Consider the following 19,233-nt stretch of genomic DNA (forward strand, 5'->3'; position numbering starts at 1 on the left):
CTGAAGCTGCAACTGGGGGGAAGAAAGTCGCACATAGATATGATAAAAGAAAGTTTATCAACCTACCATTTAGACTGCAAAGAAAGAAATGCGGTTAGAGAGTTGTATACTGTCTACAATGACATGTTCCATTTAACAGGGGATAAATTGACATACACAAATAGTATGACATGAAATAAAACTAATCCCAATAGCAGAAGAAAATGTGATAAATTTCCCCAATACAGAACCCCACAAGCACAGAAGAAATTTTGTTAGAAGAAGATATTAAACTAAAAATGGAAAGAACTTCCCACTTGTTATGTTTAGAAAGGAGAAGGAGCTTAATAGGAAACAAAAATTGAGAGTGGTAGCCAACTACCAAAAACTGAAAGACTGAGTAGGAAGAGCTAAGTACTTTTTGACTTGAGACCTTGTGAGGGGTTTCCATCAAATATTATTACACCATCCAGGCATATTAAAGTGACCACTGGTCAAAAACCTAGATAACCACTTTTTGTGCTGTAAACTGGTGAGACATGCAGGAAGAGACCCAATGAGATTCTGGTAGGTACTGACAGAGATGTGGAGGCATGCTGACTCCAGGTTTCTCAATTGAGGATCCATGGCACAAGCAGCCTGATCAAGGTGGTCCACCAGATTATGGATTGGTTTTAAACTCCAGACATTTAATGGCCAGTGAAGTACAGTAAACCCATCCCAGTGCTCTTCAAAACATGCATGTACACTGCAAGCTGCAACATTGCATTGTCATGCTGGTAGATGCCATCATGGTGAGGAAAAGCAAACTGCAGGTAAGGGTGGATATGGTACCCCAAGGATAGATGCATACTTGTGTTGATCCATTGTGCCTTCCAGAATGACAAGATCACACAGGGAATGGCACAAAACCATTCCCCAGACGACAACACTCAAGTCTGGACTTTAAAGATGATTTTTGCACAGTGATTGCTTTCAGATATATCATGTCGATTGACTAGAAAACGTGATTCATCTGAAGAGGCCACCTGTTGCTACTCAGTGGATGTCTAGCTGCAGTGTTGGCGTGCAAAATCCAGTCTTTTATACCAGTGAAAAGCAGTTGGCATAGGTGCATGAACCAGGAGCCTGCTGCAGAGAGCAATACACACACTTTCACTGAATGCTCATTGAGGATACAGTATTGGTAGCCCCTTGGTTCATCTGGATAGTCAGCTGCTCAACAACTACACGTCTGTTTGCCCATACTCATCTCCGCATCTGTTGTTCACCCATCATCTATCGACCATGGTGCACCACAGTTACCTCGGCACCAGTTTTGGATAGCACCATTTTGCCATGCGCAGTACACTTAGCCATTTTGGAAATGCTTCCATCCTTAGCCTGAAAGGCAATGATCGCGCCCATTTGGATGTCAGATAAATCGCTCCATTTCTGCATTATGACGATGGCTGCACTGTTTTCCACATCCCACACACACTTCATATAACCTCCAATGTTAGTGCTGCCATTTGTGAGTGGTTATTGCAAGTTGATTCTAAACATAGGTGGTGGCCACACTGTGACTGGACCGTGTAGATGAATAGGAGAGAGATAGAGAGAGAGAGAGCGCGAACTGCATTCAGTACACCGTACAGACACTATGAATACAAATGAATGGCTGTGGGTTTGAAAACCACACCAAGTACATTTTAAAAGTTAAGTCAGTGTTAACAGGTTTGCAAGGAGAAAAGCTAATCATCTAAGTGGATGATGTAATATTCAGAGCATTGCTGACAGCATACAGCCAATGACTAGCTGAAACATTCAATAGATTGTTCAATTTAAAATTACAAGTAGACAATAGGAACTAACCTATTTAGGACATGTGTTGTCAGAAGGCGGCATGGAGTCCGACCCAGGCAAAGCAGAGACATTGAAAGACGACCTGGTGCCAAAAACGTCCAAACAGAATCATTCTTGGGTCTGCTATTATCGAAGATTCATGGATAAATTTAGCAAACTAGTACAACTACTGCATGAATTACTAAAGAAAGGGATAGCATATAAATTGAATGCAGAATGCAAAGAAGTGTTCGAAAAATTTAAGGAAAGGCTGATATCTCCACCCTTACTAAAATATTGAGATTTCGAGAAAGAATTTACCATTAGTACAGATGCTTGTCGGGGTGCTGATTGACCCGCTTTGAGCTCAGGAGAGTCTGGAAATGATCTTCTGATAATGTTTGCTATTTGAATAAGGCAGAAAAGAATTATAGCGCGATTAAAGAGTGTTACCATACTATGGGCCGTTAAATGCTATAGGCTCTACATGTTTGGTGAAGATTCAAAATTTATCAAGATCGTAAGCCACTAACTTGGTTTGGAAGCATATCTGGCGCTTCATCACGACTAATGAAATTTAGACTGACATTTGAGGTATTTGTTTACGATATGATATATAAGAATGGAAAAAGCAATCAGGACACACACACAAGAATATGGGGAGTCCAGACAATACATTGAAAGCAGAGGTTAACGAATCAGCAAAAGTGGCGGAAGCACTTAAGAAAAAATACGGAATATTTTAAAGAGGATTCATGCCTTGCCAGTTGGAGGACAGCTGGGCATTGGCAGAACTTTAAAAAGGGTAAAACAGTACAATATCTTGGAGGGTATGAGACAGAACATAGAATAAATTCGAACATGCAAAATTTCTGAGAAGAATGTAAGGTTGCAAAAGGTCAAACAACCGTCGGAGTTCACAAAAACTCCAAACAGTGTATTTAAACACTGCAGTGCAGGTATCACTGGACCATGAGTTGAGACAGAACATGATCACAAATGCGTATTAACATTTTAAGGTACACATACAAAGTGTGTATTAACAGGAGCTATCGGAAAACCTGGTGGGCGATAATGTCGTAAGAGCATTCGTAAGTGCGAAAATATGGGATATCCTCTACACTTTCGAGTGACATGGGAAACAACAATTTTATAGGTGTATTTAGAAGAGTATGTAGACTCCTAAAAACCTAAAGCACGAGTCGTTATCCACCGAACAACGGAACATGAGAAAGATCGCACAAGACATAACAGAATTCCTAAGACATTCTGTAAGAGCCAAATCGATTGAAATACCTCGTTACCGTATTCAGGACATTTTTCGGCTCCACATCCCGTAGTTCCCCGGCTATATACTGCACCAGTTATTTTTTAGGAGAAAGTGTAACATGCCTGGTATATTGCATAAAGATGCCACTGCAGTACATTTAACGACGACAACTACTATTCGCTAGAATTAAAGGAGAGAGTGCAATAAATGCAACGGTGTGCTAGAGAATATGTTATGAGCGGCAAGGTACGTAACGTTACAGTATCATCAGGCTCAAAATCTCAAGAAGTTGGAGATGAATGGAAGGAGATAGTCCCAGCATACAACGAATGTGTGCATAGAGGACGTTCACATAAGCTAGACAGTCAGTTTTAAGGGCCATTTACTGTTATGAACACTCAAGGGCCAAATGTTGTCATTAGATTCAGAAAGAATAGTCGGGAAGGTACAGACAAGAAGGCTGAGTTCTTTTAACTTACTGATGAGGGAGACGACCCTTCTGGGAGAGCTGATGCTCACGGGAGTAGCCACAATAATTTCTCAGGCAGACCCACCCAGAAACACAAGAACTTCAATCATAGACGATTAAGAACGCAACAGGGATATCGCTTGGGGAATGATAATATATACACTACTGGCCATTAAAATTGGTACATCACGAAGATGACGTGCTACAGACACGAAATTTAACAGACAGGAAGAAGATGCTGTGATATGCAAATGATTAGCTTTTCAGAGCATTCACACAAGGTTGGCGCTGGTGGCGACACCTACAACGTGCTGACATGAGGAATGTTTCGAACCGATTCCTCATACACAAACATCACTTGGCCGGCGTTGCCTGGTGTAACATTGTTGTGATGCCTCGTGTGAGGAGGAGAAATGCGTACCATCACGTTTCTGACTTTGATAAAGGTCGGATTGTAGCCTATCGCGATTGCGGTTTATCGTATAGCGACATTGCTGCTCGCGTTGGTCGAGATCCAATGACTGTTAGCAGAATATGGAATCGGTGGGTTCAGAAGGGTAATACGGAATGCCGTGCTGGATCCCAACGGCCTCGTATCACTAGCAGTCGAGATGACAGGAATCTTATCCGCATGGCTGTAACGGATCGTGCAGCCACGTCTCGATCCCTGAGTCAACACAAGGGGACGTTTGCAAGACAACAACCATCTGCACGAACAGTTCGACGACTTTTGCAGCAGCATGGACTATCAGCTCGGAGACCATGGCTGCGATTACCCTTGACGCTGCATCACAGACAGGAGCGCCTGCGATGGTGCACTCAACGACGAACCTGGGTGCACGAATGGCAAAACGACACTTTTTTCGGATGAATCCCGGTTCTGTTTACAGCATCCTGATGGTCGAATCCGTGTTTGGCGACAGCACGGTGAACGCACATTGGAAGCATGTATTCGTCATCGCCATACTGGCGTATCACCCGGCGTGATGGTATGGGGTGCCATTGGCTACACATCTCTTTCACCTCTTGTTCGCATTGACGGCACTTTGAACAGTGTACGTTACATTTCAGATGTGTTACGGTCTGTGGCTCTACCCTTCATTCGATCCCTGCAAAACCCTACATTTCAGCAGGATAATGCACGACCGCATGTTGCAGTTCCTGTACGGGCCTTTCTGGATACAGAAGATGTTCGACTGCTGCCCTGGCCGGCACATTCTCCAGATCTCTCGCCAATTGAAAATGTCTGGTCAATGGTGGTCGAGCAACTGACTCGTCAAAATTCACCAGTCACTACTTTTGATGAACTGTGGTATCGTGTTGAATCTGCATGGGCAGCTGTACCTGTACATGTCATCCAAGCTCTGTTTGACTCAACGCCAAAGGCGTATCACGGCCGTTATTACGGCCAGAGGTGGTCGTTCTGGGTACTGATTTCTCAGTATAAATGCACCCAAACTGCGTGAAATTGTAATCACATGTCAGTTCTAGTATAATATATTTGTCCAATGAATACCTATTTTTCATCTGCATTTCTTCTTAGTGTAGCAATTTTAATGGCCAGTAGTGTATATACAACATAAATATAAATGAGTTACAGAGTAAATTTAAAATGATGTGCCCATTAGCGAGTCCGCAGCCTGTGGTAGTGCGGTAGCGTTCTCGCTTCCCGCGCCCAGGTTACCGGGTCAATTCCCAGCGGGGTCAAGGATTTTCTCTGCCTCGTGATGACTGGGTGTTGTGTGCTGTCCTTAGGTTAGTTAGGTTTAAGTAGTTCTAAGTTCTAGGGGACTGATGACCATAGATGTTAAGTCCCATAGTGCTCAGAGCCATTTCATTTCAACCAATTAGCGAAAAATTCAATAGAAATGTGCAAACAAAGACTTATGGCATTAAACAGTAGCACTCTTGAATGTAATGTCGCAAACAAAGCTTTAAATGGGCATATACATATTAGTGGACCACAGTATTATTGCACTTGGGAGTGTGGGCGCTTTGGACAGTTTATCATAAGTTTTTATCATGGTATTTCACAAAGACATGCTGAACCACTTGACAGTATATTTGCAACTGTCTTGAAATTATTCACTGTCTTGAAATTATTCACAGTGCAATGTGCTTTTCTTAATCACCACTGAACTCATCTACTGTGGCATCACCACGTTTCTGATAACGATCACGGGAGCCCTAGTGCAATAACATCGTGGTCAGGTAGTAAAACTGAAAAAAACACAGAGTTTGATAGGCAAAAAAGGCAAGAATCTAATAAAAGATGAGGAGTATTAAACTTTGTGGGGGAAATCAGCAAAATGCTTTTTGGGGAATTGGGCACAGATGATGCATCATATTTTAAACCAAATGTCATTGTCATAGATGAAGAACAGAAGCAGTTATTAAGGCTGAGCAAAGAACATGTAACAGTCGAAAGAACAAAGTTGATCGGTTTCAACCAAACAATGAGTACCATTGAACATAGTGAACACGTAATTACCCCTAATAAAAGGAAACTGAATTTTGTTAATGAATAAACCAACAGCACAGAGAAGAGATTATGCCTATATCATCTCTTGATGTTAACGATGATGGCTGAACAGTTAATCCAGTTTATAACATTACATATTTAACAACCTAGAAAGAGAAGATGATACGTTAGTAACCGCAATAGTTAACATACAAAGGGATATTGCAACCACATATAATTAACCCTAGGCCACTGGTTAAATACTTAGAACCAGTACGAGACAACGTAGGAAATAAGAACTTTCCCACTGCACTTGCGGAGGACAGTGAAATTAAATGCCGTGTGACGAGGGCCTCCCGTCGGGTAGACCGCTCGCCTGGTGCAAGTCTTTCGATTTGACGCCACTTCAGCGACTTGCGCGTCGATGGGGATGAAATGATGATGATTAGGACAACATAACACTCAGTCCCTGAGCGGAGAAAATCTCCGACTCAGCCGAGAATCGAACCCGGGCCCTTAGCATTGACAGTCCGTCGCGCTGACCACTCAGCTACTGGGGGCGGATGTGGATATTATTTACTACAAGCGATTGAGCTAGACGTGTTAATATTTACAAATTGTTACCCTTACTGGAACAAATAGAGCCAACAAACACTTATTCATGTTATGCACCAGAAAAAAAGAGATTCTCATTACTCATTGTGTGAAATCACAATAGATCAGTTGCAGTGTAAAATAATAAATCAATGTGTGGGTATGTAAACCGAATTAAAATGTTCGTCATCATGATCATCTAACTGGAAAATACATTGCCCCATTGTGCAATAATTGTAATTTACAACTAAAGCATTCAAGTTTTGTACCACTTTATTTACATAATCTCTTAGGATATGACTCATTTGTTTGTGAAAGAACTTGGTTATGATAATAAAGACACACATTTAATGAAGACAGATATATCAGTTTTAGTAAGAAGATGAATAGTCTGAAGATGAGATTTATTGAAACATTTAGGTTCATGGCCACTTCATCAAATTCGAAGAGAGATCAAATGAAAAATGTTAAGAAGATTTTCAAAGCAGATTTATTCGATTTAGTGATCAAGAAAGGTGTATATCCATATGATTACATGGATTCTTGGAAGAAATTTAGAGACACAGTTACCAGCAATAGAAGAATTGTACAATAAACGTAATGACTGTGAAATAAGTGATGAAGATTACAAACATGTAAAAATAGTTTGGGAAAAATTTAATATGATAAATCTTGGTGAATATCATGATCTGTATCTTAAAACTGATGTATTGGTATTGGCTGATGTGTTTGAAAATTTTAGAAGAACTTGTGTAAAAGTATGGTTTGGATCCAGGTTGGTATTTTACAGCACCAGGCTTATCTTGGGATGCAATGTTGAATATGACTAAACAACCACTAGAATTATTACATGATTATCATATGATTCTTATGGTGGAAAAAGGAATAAGGCAAGGAATATCACAGTGTTGCAAAAGATATATCAAAGCAAATAATAAATATATAAAAGATTATGATGTGGAAAACATATCAAATTATCTAGCATTTTTAGATGCAAACAAGTTGTGTGGTTATGCAATGAGTCAATATTTACCATATGGTGGATTTGGATGGGATGAGCCAAATAATTTTGAAGACCTGAGCACAAAGTGTGATTGTTCAAAAATAAGTGAGATATTGGATACTGGCGAAATTGGATATATATTTGAAGTAGATCTAGAATATCCCAAAGAACCGCATGACTTACAAAAGATTTACCACTCGCTCCTGGAAATAAAATTTTACCTAACACCAAACAGAGCTAGTTGTTGACTACACTGAATGACAACCATAATTATGTAGTTCATTATAAAAATCTTAAACAGTATCTGTCTCCAGGAATGAAGATAAGAAAAATACACAGAGTTTTAAAATTGAAAAAATCTGATTGGTTGAAGAAATATATAGATCTGAATACTCAGATAAGGGTGCAATCGAAGATTGATTTTGAAAAAAATTTCTACAAGCTGATGAACAATTCTGTGTTTGGTAAGACAATGGAAAACATCAGAAATCGTGTGGATATAAAATTAGTGTCAGATGGAGACAAATGTGATAAAGTTATTGCAAAACCAATATTTAAAGCAAGCACTATTTTCAACGAAAATCTTGTTGCTATCCACATGAGTAAAACAAAAATCACATTTAATAAACCTATCTACGTTGGCATGAGTATACTTGATTTATCTAAAGAACTGATGTGTGATTTTCAGTACAGAATAATGAAACGAAAGTATTGAGAAAATATTATGTTGTGTTATCAAGATACAGACAGTTACATTTAAAATTTAAAACTGAAGATTTCTATGAAGACATGAAATCAATGATTGATAAATTTGATACGAATGACTATCCAACAGATAATATTTATGGTATTCCACAAGTAAACAAGAAAGGTGTTGGAAAAATGAAAGATGAATGTAATGGAAAAATAATGGAAGAATTTTGTGGTTTGAGAGCAAAAATGTATGCTTGTAAAGTTCGAGACAAAATAGAGAAAAAAATCTAAAGGAGTTAAGAAATATGTTGTTAAGATGAAAATAAACTTGGAGGGCTATAAAGATTGCTTATTTAACAACAGAGAACAGTACAGAACAATTAATTTGATTCGAAGTGAAAATCACGAAATCTTCACAGTTGAGGTAAACAAGAAAGCATTGAGTCCTCATGATGATGAGAGATGGTTTTTAGAAAATAGAATAGATATGCATTATTCATTATTGTAGTTATCTTCATAACCATATTTTAAAATATATCTACTGTTAAAGTTATAGTTAATTACTTGTTTTACTGGGTGTTTCCAGTTTCTTATTCTATTATTCAAGAAGAAGAGAGAAGAAAAATAATTTTTCTGAATAAAATTTTTTATATATAAATGGAGGCTCTACTTAAGAAACTCAACAATGCCAACAAGTCTACTTCATTTAAAAAAATTGTTGACCTGGAACTGGACACTATACAAGCTTTCTGAATGTGAATATTTGAAAACTAGATTAGGGAAAAATTTTTATGACGCTTAATAATGAGTTTAAAATTATTTTACCAGGTAGATACCTGAAAATAATGAGGGGATGGGATTTGGATAATTTTGAGAAAGAAATTTTTAAACTAAGATACAAAGGAATGAAGAAACTTAAAAAATAATAAGGAACTTCATGATTTAGATTTCACTCCCTAAAAATTTTAGGTAAGGAATAGATTTCTTATGTTCACCATGATTCATTTACTTATTTTCTTACGTGTTCCTTTTATAGAAAATGATATTAAATTTACTCTTTGACTCTTTTTTCCCTATTTAATTTTGTGTTATTTAAATGTACAAAGTCAAACCACAATTAAGGCAGTGTAGTGAATGTGTAGAGAAAAGGAATATCAGTGAATTTTATAAAGATAAATATCGAACAGGTGGGCATGTAAAGACTGTAAGAGATACAAGGACAAAAATTCTAAAAAATTTAGATGTGAATGTGGAAGAACTACAATAAGTTTTATCTCCACAAAACATAAAAATTCGGCAGTTCACAAAAATCTTATTGCTGCTGAAGAAGAAAGAATTAGGAAAATTTTAGGTAAGGAATAGATTTCTTTTGTTCACCAGAGTTCATTTATTTATTTTCTTACATGCACCTTTTATAAAAAAGTAATAAACATCTATTTTCTTATGTGCACCTTTTATAAAAAAGCAGTAAAAATCTATTTTCTTACATGTACCAATCATTTTTTATTTGCACCTTTGTAAAAAATATATCCTTTTGAATGAAAATGGAGTGAGTTAGACGTGAATATGTGGGTAAGAGTAAGTACACAATGGGGGTTTTGGATAACTGGCTCAGTTTTTGGCGAACCCAAGGGGTGAGCCAGAAAGTGAGCCAGTGAGCTAGAACCCCCATTCTGTATCTACTCAGCCCACCTGTGCCTGACATAAGCCAACCAGAACATGTCTTGGAGGCAGCAAAGTGGGGTTTAACTGACCATGTACCACATGGTGGATGGCGTCCTGTAATTCCGCTATCTCAATGTGGGTATCCCCTATACCAGCTGCCCTCAAAGTGGGGGCGCCCCCCCCCCACTTCAGAGAAATATTTGAATTTTTTATTATGTAAGAAAAAGACTTCCATTAAACAAATACTGCTAGGAGTTAGGAAGCTCCCCCATCGTTAATTTAATGTTTTATTTCATAAGAACTGACCAGTAGATCCTGTCAGCAGGATCACCCTCGAGATTAGCTACTTCCAAGCATTTAATAACCACAAATGTCAATAAACCGCTTGATAATGTGACCGCCCCTTCCTTGCAATGCTGACTACAGTAACAGACTGTTAATCACAGCCATTGTGACTGTTCATTCGATTTCAGACTATGTAAATAAACCCATCGACTTTTTTAGCGTCATTAGCAATAGCCAAAAGAACAGTCAGATTCATCAAAAAACAGGTAACATTCCCTAAGAAAGCCCTACAAGTATTCAAGACGTATTCTACTTAATTGCAAAATCCAAAGCATCGCGCATTATTGGCGAGAAATGACTTCTTCCCACAGCTGTCAAAATGCATGGGGAAAGAGTTGGTGATAGTCCGAAGTCTATTCCACTCTCATATGGTACTGTGGTGGTCTTATTGGTGCAACAGACTCTGACATGAAAGATTAATTACTACCAAGTCTTCATGATAGCCCAATATTCACCCTGGAACTTGATGACAGTATTGTTTTTGTACGTTACTGTTATGAAAAGGAAATGTATGAGGACTTCCTGTTTTGTAAGGCTCTGTAAGGGTGGGGGGTTACAGGTGAAGATATTTTTTTCTTTCTTGTGAAATTCTTTGTGTTGACACTAATCTGTCACAGATAAATTGTGTTGGTACATGCACCGATGCAGTGGCAGCATTTACTGGAACCAAAAAGAGATTCAATGGAATGTGTGTTGTTTCTCCTTCTGTAAAATTCACGCATTGCTGGATAGGTAAGTACACATTGGCTTATAAAGTAGTACAATCAGAATTGAGTGAAGTGCTGAGTCATGCTGTCAGTGTTGTAAACTATGTAAAAGCATGAGCTTTCCAGGAAACAGTAGGCTGTGTTCTGTTCTTTGCAGGAAGGTGGGTTCTACTCATGAGTTGCTTCTATTGCATATGGAGGTATGCCGGATGTCTCATGCTGAAGTTCTTTGTCGCTTTGTGGATCTGAAGGATGAACTTTGTCTTTTCTTATTGACCATCCTACACTCGCAGCTCTGTTTTTAGATGAAAAATGGCTTCTAATATTGTGCTTGGCCGTTGTTTGTGAAGAACTGAATAATGATAATAAAATTTTATTTTCATTCAGCTCTTACAACAATAGGCAATGTCAAAAGCATACATTTCTATATTAACTACTATATCAATGTAACTTAGTTTACATGATATAGGTGAAACTAGAAACTACACACTAGAAAGCAGTATTTTCTTCTTCAAAAAATTTGTCAACTGTGTGAAATGGATTGTTTACTAGTAGCTTATACAATTCAGCTTCAAAAATATTAACAGGTAATTCATTAAAATCTACTCTTAGTCTATTAAACATCGTGAATCCAAGGACTGATTTAGATAATCTGTGATATGGCATGTCTACATATTTCTATTTCTACTGTTACAACTATATACTTCACTTCTTAATACAATATTAAAAACTTGTTTCTGACACGCAACAAAACATTACAGATGAATAAGTTCACTGTTGTCAGACATGCCAGTTTAATGAACAGAGGTTTACAATGCTCTTTTTTATCAAAATCAGTTATTATTCATTACTTTCTTCTGCAAGGGTAAACTATCATATACATGAGAACTACTACCCAACAATAAAACTGCATATGATATGATACTTTGGAAGAAAGCAAAATATGCTGATATTACGTAGTTATTTGGAACATATCTTTTTAAACTTCTAATTGAATAAATAACTCTTGAAAGTCTAGCAGATATATTTTTAATGTTTGGTCCTTGTGTCAATTTATTGTCAATAAGAACACCTAAAAATTTAATACTTCCTAATTCATGATGGTTAGGAATCTCTTTGAGGCTAAAATTAAATACCTGCATTTTACTTTCGTTTAGTAGGAAACCATTTGCTCTGAACTGTAATGAAGAATGAGTAAGGGTATTTGTGGTTAATCTTTTCAATAAGCTTCGAACTGAACTTTTATTTAGAAAACTTGTGTCATCGACATACAATACTGCATGAGAATTTATGAATAAAGACTGATCATTAATAAAAACAATAAAGGGCTGTGCACCAACCCTTGTGGCACTCCAGAGCTAACATAAACCAAATTTGACTTCTTGATGCCAATGCACACAACTTGTTGACGGTTCTCTAGGAAAGATTTAAACATATTTATACTGTTGCCATCAAAACCAAAATAGAATAGCTTATTCTACAAAGTACCATGTTCTTTACAGTCAAAAACTCTGCTCAGATCGCAGGATGTAGCCTGGGCATAGGCCCTAGCCTCGAACACATATAGGACAAATTTTCTTTGGGAGTCCATTGCATCAGTTGTGGATTTACCTTTTCTAAATTCAAATTGTTTATCATTAATTATATACACTAACTTGATCATAAATAATTGTTTCAAAATTTTAGACAGTACAGGGGTCATAAATATAGGCCTATAACCAGCGGAACTTTTATTTTCACCTATTCTATATATAGGCACAAATCAAGAAATTTTTAGTATATCAGGCAACTTACTGTCAACTAGACATTTATTTACACAATAAGTTAAAGAATAAATTACACAATACATACACACACATTGTTCCATAGATCATGAATACGACATTTTGTAATGATGTGGAACGTGTCACTTTAGCGTAAGTTTTCTTTACACAAAATAATTAATTAAATAATTAATTTTTCTCCACAGTTAGTACTTCATATTTAGGAATTCATCTATTGAGTAGAAGGAGTTGTCGTTCAGAAATTCTTTTAATTTGCTTTTAAATGTTGGTTGGCTCCCTGTCAGACTTTTAATACTATTTGGCAAATCACAAAAGATCTTTGAGGAAGCATAATTCACCCCTTTCTGTGCCAAAGTGAGATTTAATCCAGAATAGTGAATATCATCCTAATTTCTAGTGTTGTAGCTATGCACTTTGCTGTTATTTTTGAATAGGGATGGGTTATTAATGACAAATTTCATAAGTGAATATATGTGTTGCGAAGGTACTCTGAATATCCCAAGTTCCTTAAATAAATATCTGCAAGGTGATCTTGGCTGTGCTCCAGCTGTTATTCTGATTAAACGCTTTTGTGCAATCAATACTTTCTCTCTTAATGACGAATTTCCCCAAAATATGATGCCATATGAAAGGAGTGAATGAAAATAGGCATAGTAGGCTAATTTACTGATATGTTTATCACCAAAATTTGCAATAAGCCTAATAGCATAAGTAGCTAAACCTAACCATTTCAGCAGATCATCAATGTGTTTCTTCCGATTCAGATTCTCATCAATGCACACAGCCAGAAATTTTGAGTATTCTGCCTTAGCAACGGACTTCCATTCATAGTCTATATTTATCGGTGGTGTTATGCCATTTACTGTACAGAATTGTACAAACTGTGTTTTCTCAAAATTTAGTGAGAGTCCATTTGCAGAGAACCACTTAATAATTTTCTGAAAGACATTTGCAGTTTCCTCAGCTGACTCTTGCTTCTTGGGTGTGATTACTATACTTGTATCATCAGCAAAAAGAACTAACTTTGCATCTTCATGAATACAGAGTGGCAAGTCGTTAATATATATTAAGAACAATAAGGGACCCAAGACTGAACCCTGTGGGACACCATTTTTGATACCTCCCCAGTTAGAGGACTCTGCTGGTTTTTGTAGACTATCTGTACTGTTAATTTCAACCTTCTGCATTCTTCCAGTTAAGTATGAATTAAACCATTTTTGCACTGTCCCACTCATACCATAATACTTAAGCTCATCTAGAAGAATTTCATGATTCACACAATCAAAAGCATTTGAGAGATCACAAAATATCCCAATTGGTGATGTTCAGTTATTCATTGCATTTAATATTTGATACGTGAAAGCATATATAGCATTTTCTGTTGAAAAGCCTTTCTGAAAACCAAACTGACATTTCGTTAGTACTTCATTTTTGTAAATATATGATGCTAGTCTTGAGTACATTACTTTTTCAAGAATTTTGGATAAAGCTGTCAGAAGTGAGATTGGGCAGTAGTTGTTAACATTAGATCTATCCCCCTTTTTAATGCAATGCTTTAACAATAGCATATTTCAGTCTATCTGAAAAAATTCCCTGTTTCAGTGAGCTACTACATATATGACTGAGAATCCCACTTATTTGTTGGTAACAAGCTTTTAGTACTCCATTGGAAATGCCATCAATTCCATGTGAGCTTTTACTTTTGCGTGAATTTATTATTTTCCTAATTTCAGTAGGAGTTGTGGGTTGAATTTCAATTTTATCAAATTGTGTAGGTACTGCCGCTTCCATATACTGCCTTGCATTTTGTAATGAATAGGTGGAACCTGTTTTCTCTACACCACTTAAAAATGATTATTAAAAATGTTTTCTACTTCTGACTTCTTGTTAACAAACTTTTCATTGTGTGTGATAGAAATACAGTTTTCCTGTTGCCCTGTTCCCCTTTTCACAATATTCCAAATTGTTTTAATTTTATTATCAGATGTGCTAATCTCAGACATTATGCACATACTTCCAGACTTTTTAATAACTTTTCTTAATACAGTGCAGTAGTTTTTATAATGTTTCATTGTTTCAGGATCATTACTCCTCCTAGATATAAGATACATTTCCATTTTCTGTTTACAAGATATTTTTACCCCTTTAGTAAGCCATGGCTTTTTACATGGTTCCTTACAATTACATTTCACTGTTTTCTTATTGAGACTGTTTTCAAATATACTCACAAAGGTATCATGAAATAAGTTAAATTTTAAATTAGCATCATGTTCCCTGTACACCTTATCCCAGTCTAACTGTTGCAAACTTTCCCAAAATTTTGAAGTGTTAAATCGTTGATGGAACGCACTACTTTGGAGGACTGTTTTGCATTACTGTGTGGAGTTATATCGTATACTGTAACTATCTGTGCATCACGATCAGACAAACCTTTTTTAACAGGAAAAGTTTTTATTTGATTAAATTTAACTTGGATCATGAAAATGTTATCTATCAGTGTGCTGCTTTCCTGTAGCATCCCAGTATGAAAATCGATAACTGACATCAAATTCAAGGAACCAAGTAATACTTCAAGGTCAAGCTTTCTATCTGACTCTTTCAGAAAACCTATGTTGAAATCCCCACAAACAATAATTTGCTTTCCTTTGTCTGACAGGTAGCACAACAAAGAATCCAAGTTTTTCAAAAATAGTTGAAAATTTCCCAATGTGGACCTATACATGGCTACCATTATAAAAGTGCCTTTATTTAGTTGAAGCTCACATGCACATGCTTCTATGTGTTGCTCTACACAAGATTTTTTTAGTTTCCAAAATTTTTCACACTATGACTGATTTTAACATATATATGGCAACTTGTCCATTGTGTCTCTACTTACATGTGCTGAAAGCTTATATCCACCTACATTTACCATTTCCATATCTGTGACTATATGATGTTCAGACAGGCAGAGTACATCTATTCCACCCGCAGTTTTTAAATCTTCTATACTGTGCGGTTGTTTGCTGATGATGCTGTGGTGTACGGGAAGGTGTCGTCGTTGAGTGAGTATGTATGTAGATGTAGATGTACTTTGTTTTTTAATCCCCTGATATTCTGATGCAATATATTAACGTTATTTGTTACTGTGCTTTTATGTGAATCTTGTGACATACTAACATTATTTTTCACTGTACTGTTGTGAGAATCTTGTGATATTTTCACATCACTAGTATCTGCCTGTCTGAACTTTTCATTAAGTTTAATTTCAATATATGTAGGATGATTGGATACTGATCTTAGCCTAAAAAAGTACTCCCATGAGTTTCAGTGCCCCCCGCCTTAAAGATTTTGTTATCATCCCAGCCACTTTACCCTTCCCTTTCCTACTGAGATGCAGGCCATTTCTTGTGAAGTCTCACCTACCAATTGCATCAACAGGAACCAAACCTATGCTTGACAAAGTAGCTGCCTGAAGCAGCTGATCTAGCACCATATTGATCCTCCTGACAAGGCTGTTCAATTGGGGCTGGTCATACCACATGAAAGCAGGAACCAAGCCAACATTTGTATGGTTCGTTGCAGATGTTATTTTTACCAGGTCATACTCAATATTGTAGCCCTGATCCCTATCAATACTTTTTCCCGTTCCACCCACCACCACAACATGATCCTGCTTTGTAAAACCTTTGCACAATGATTCTACATCCTCTATCACTTGGCTAAGACATTCTCTGGGCTTGAAAATACTTGTGACCTGGTACCTGTCACCTAATTTTTCCTGCAAAATCTGGCCCACACCTCTTCCATGGCTACTACCTAACAACAGAACTTTCCTCCTATTTTCTACTTTTTTTTGCAACAGTTGGTTTCCTACTGAAAGTCTGTTGAGTGCTGACTACACTTACATCTACTTGAGCCTCTTCCTTAGCTGACTGAGGTAGCAAGGCAAATGTATTGTTTGTGCCAATGATGAAACTGTCTGATACTGTTCTCTTTCTGTCGCCCCTGTTCCTTGCTACCACTTCCCACCTGTCTTCACCCTCCTCCCCCCTTCACCTCTTCAGTTCCTCCTTAGCACTATCCAGTTCATCCTGAAGGGCTCTAATCTTCCCTTCCTGTTCCGCTATTTTCCTATCCCTTGAACATAATCTGCAATACCATGGAAGAGACCCATTTACTTCCCCAATTCCCATGTCACTACAATCACCCCAATGTTACCATCTGCCACAACAGCTGCACAGTCAATAACATCTTCCAACAAATTACAGGGCAGATCATAGTAATCAACAATAGCTGCTAATCTTAATGTACTACTTCAAGTTCGAAATAATAATATCATCTTTCTATGCATTCTGTGCTTGCGTTTAAGAGAGGACTTGGACTTTGAAAAACACAGACAGAGAAGGGTAACTGCGAGACGTTATTGTGTCTGAATAATTTCGTGAAAATACCTTTGCCAACAATTGTTGGATAAACTTCCAAAACCTACATCTGATACGACCCTTTTGATGATGGTCTTGGTTTGTGGGGCGCTCAACATTGTGGTCATCAGCGCCAATATATGTTCCAAATCTTTCTATTTCTGGTCTTGGCACTTCCCGAATGGTGATGAGATGAGGAGGACAACACAAACACCCAGTCCCCGGGCAGAGAAAATTCCCGACCCGGCCAGGAATTGAACCGAGACCCAGTGATCCAGAGACAGCAATGCTAGCCACTAGACCACAATCTGCAGACGACCCATTTGATACTACCATAACAGACCACTAATCAGACTACTGTCGACAGTAGAACACGAGGAGCCAATAGAACTCCCAAGTGATGGAACATTTCAAAATGAATTTAAATCGAAGTCTCTTGAAAATTGCTGGGTGCACAATTGGGATGATTATCCCAAGTCAGCAAGAAGGGCAGTGGACGTATTATTACCCTTTGCATTAACTTGTGCTAGGCAACATTTTCCTCAGTGACATTAATTAAGACCAAATATTGGTCTTGACTGCAGATGGAAGGCCAGTTGCTGTTATGACTCAGTGTCCGCGGCCCACTTGTCTGGCCTGTTGATGTGACCTAACGGCAAAACATTAGTAGAAGTGAAGCAGTCTTATGACTATGTAGTGTAGTACTAACATTTTAAGTTTGACAAGGCCAATATCTGACGTGTTAATTTAATTTCATATTGTGACATTTCTGAAGAAGGCTACCATGTATTATTATAGCCAAAACCTAGGTAACGTTTCTTTGCTTATGCAACTGGAGGTTGAAATTGAATATAATTACAATTGTTACTATCATCACTTACAGTGTGTGCAAGGCTTGCTAGCGACAGACTTTCTACATTGGAAGTAGTTTTGTCACTGGTTTCTTCACCAGGCAACCACAATTCTGGGATTTGTGTCATCCATCCTATTCATAGATGAGACCACCTTGGTCAACATTCATAACAGTCATCTGTGGGGTACTATGCAGAAGTCTCATGGTATGGCGACAGCAGATTATCAGCATTGGTGCAGCCGGAATGTGTGGTCTGGGATAATTGGCGACTGCATTTTGTGACCAGTCTTTCTTCCTTGTAGCTCAACAGGCTGGAACTGTCTGCGTTTCTTGTGGGTGACTTTGCGTCACCCTGCTGGAAGAAGTGTCATTGATGATTCGAAGGGTTATTTGGCTGCTACATGACGGTGCTCCAGCTAACTTCACCATTAATGTCCGGAAGCATCTCAATCGTATCTTCCCTGGTCAATGGATAGGACGAGGGGTCCAGTTGCATGGCCTACTCGTTCACTGGATCTCAACCCCTGTGATTTCTGATTATGGGGGCATCTCAAAAGTATCGTGCGTGCAGAGCGCATTCTAGACGTGGAGACAATGGAGCAGCGTATTCATGCTGCCTTTGACACAGTTCGGATGCAGTCTGGCCGATGTGATCGTGTGATACAGAGCATGCTACGGCATGTACACACATGTGTTGAGGCACATGGAAACCATTTTCAACACATACTGTAACTATGGCTGCATGGTACAGCGCATATTAGACAACAATCTCTTTAACAATGTATGCTACAATAAATGGTCTCTAGCATGGAAACCATGCTTTTCTGGACATAAGTTCAGTAGACCTTTTTTGTTCTGTATCGTCTCATCGATCAATCCCTAGAGTTTGTACGCAGTGGAAAAAATCACCCTGTATGATTATCCTAATGTCACGCAGTACTTGAAGGAAACACAGTCAGAAAAGATAGACCCCTCTGCACTGATGGTTCTGTATACTGATCCATGACGTATCTCTATATCACTGGGCACTCCTGACACCACTGATCATGTGTCAGTGTGGTTGACAGGCCAGCAAGAACGAAGCACCTGGTCCTTGGCCATCATGGAATCATAAATGTAATGGTACCAACTGCGGTTTCGGCCGCTTTCCGGTCGCCACACTTTCAAATACGTGCACCGCTAG

The sequence above is a fragment of the Schistocerca piceifrons genome, chromosome X (assembly GCF_021461385.2).
Source record: "Schistocerca piceifrons isolate TAMUIC-IGC-003096 chromosome X, iqSchPice1.1, whole genome shotgun sequence".
Classification (NCBI taxonomy): Eukaryota; Metazoa; Arthropoda; class Insecta; order Orthoptera; family Acrididae; genus Schistocerca; species Schistocerca piceifrons.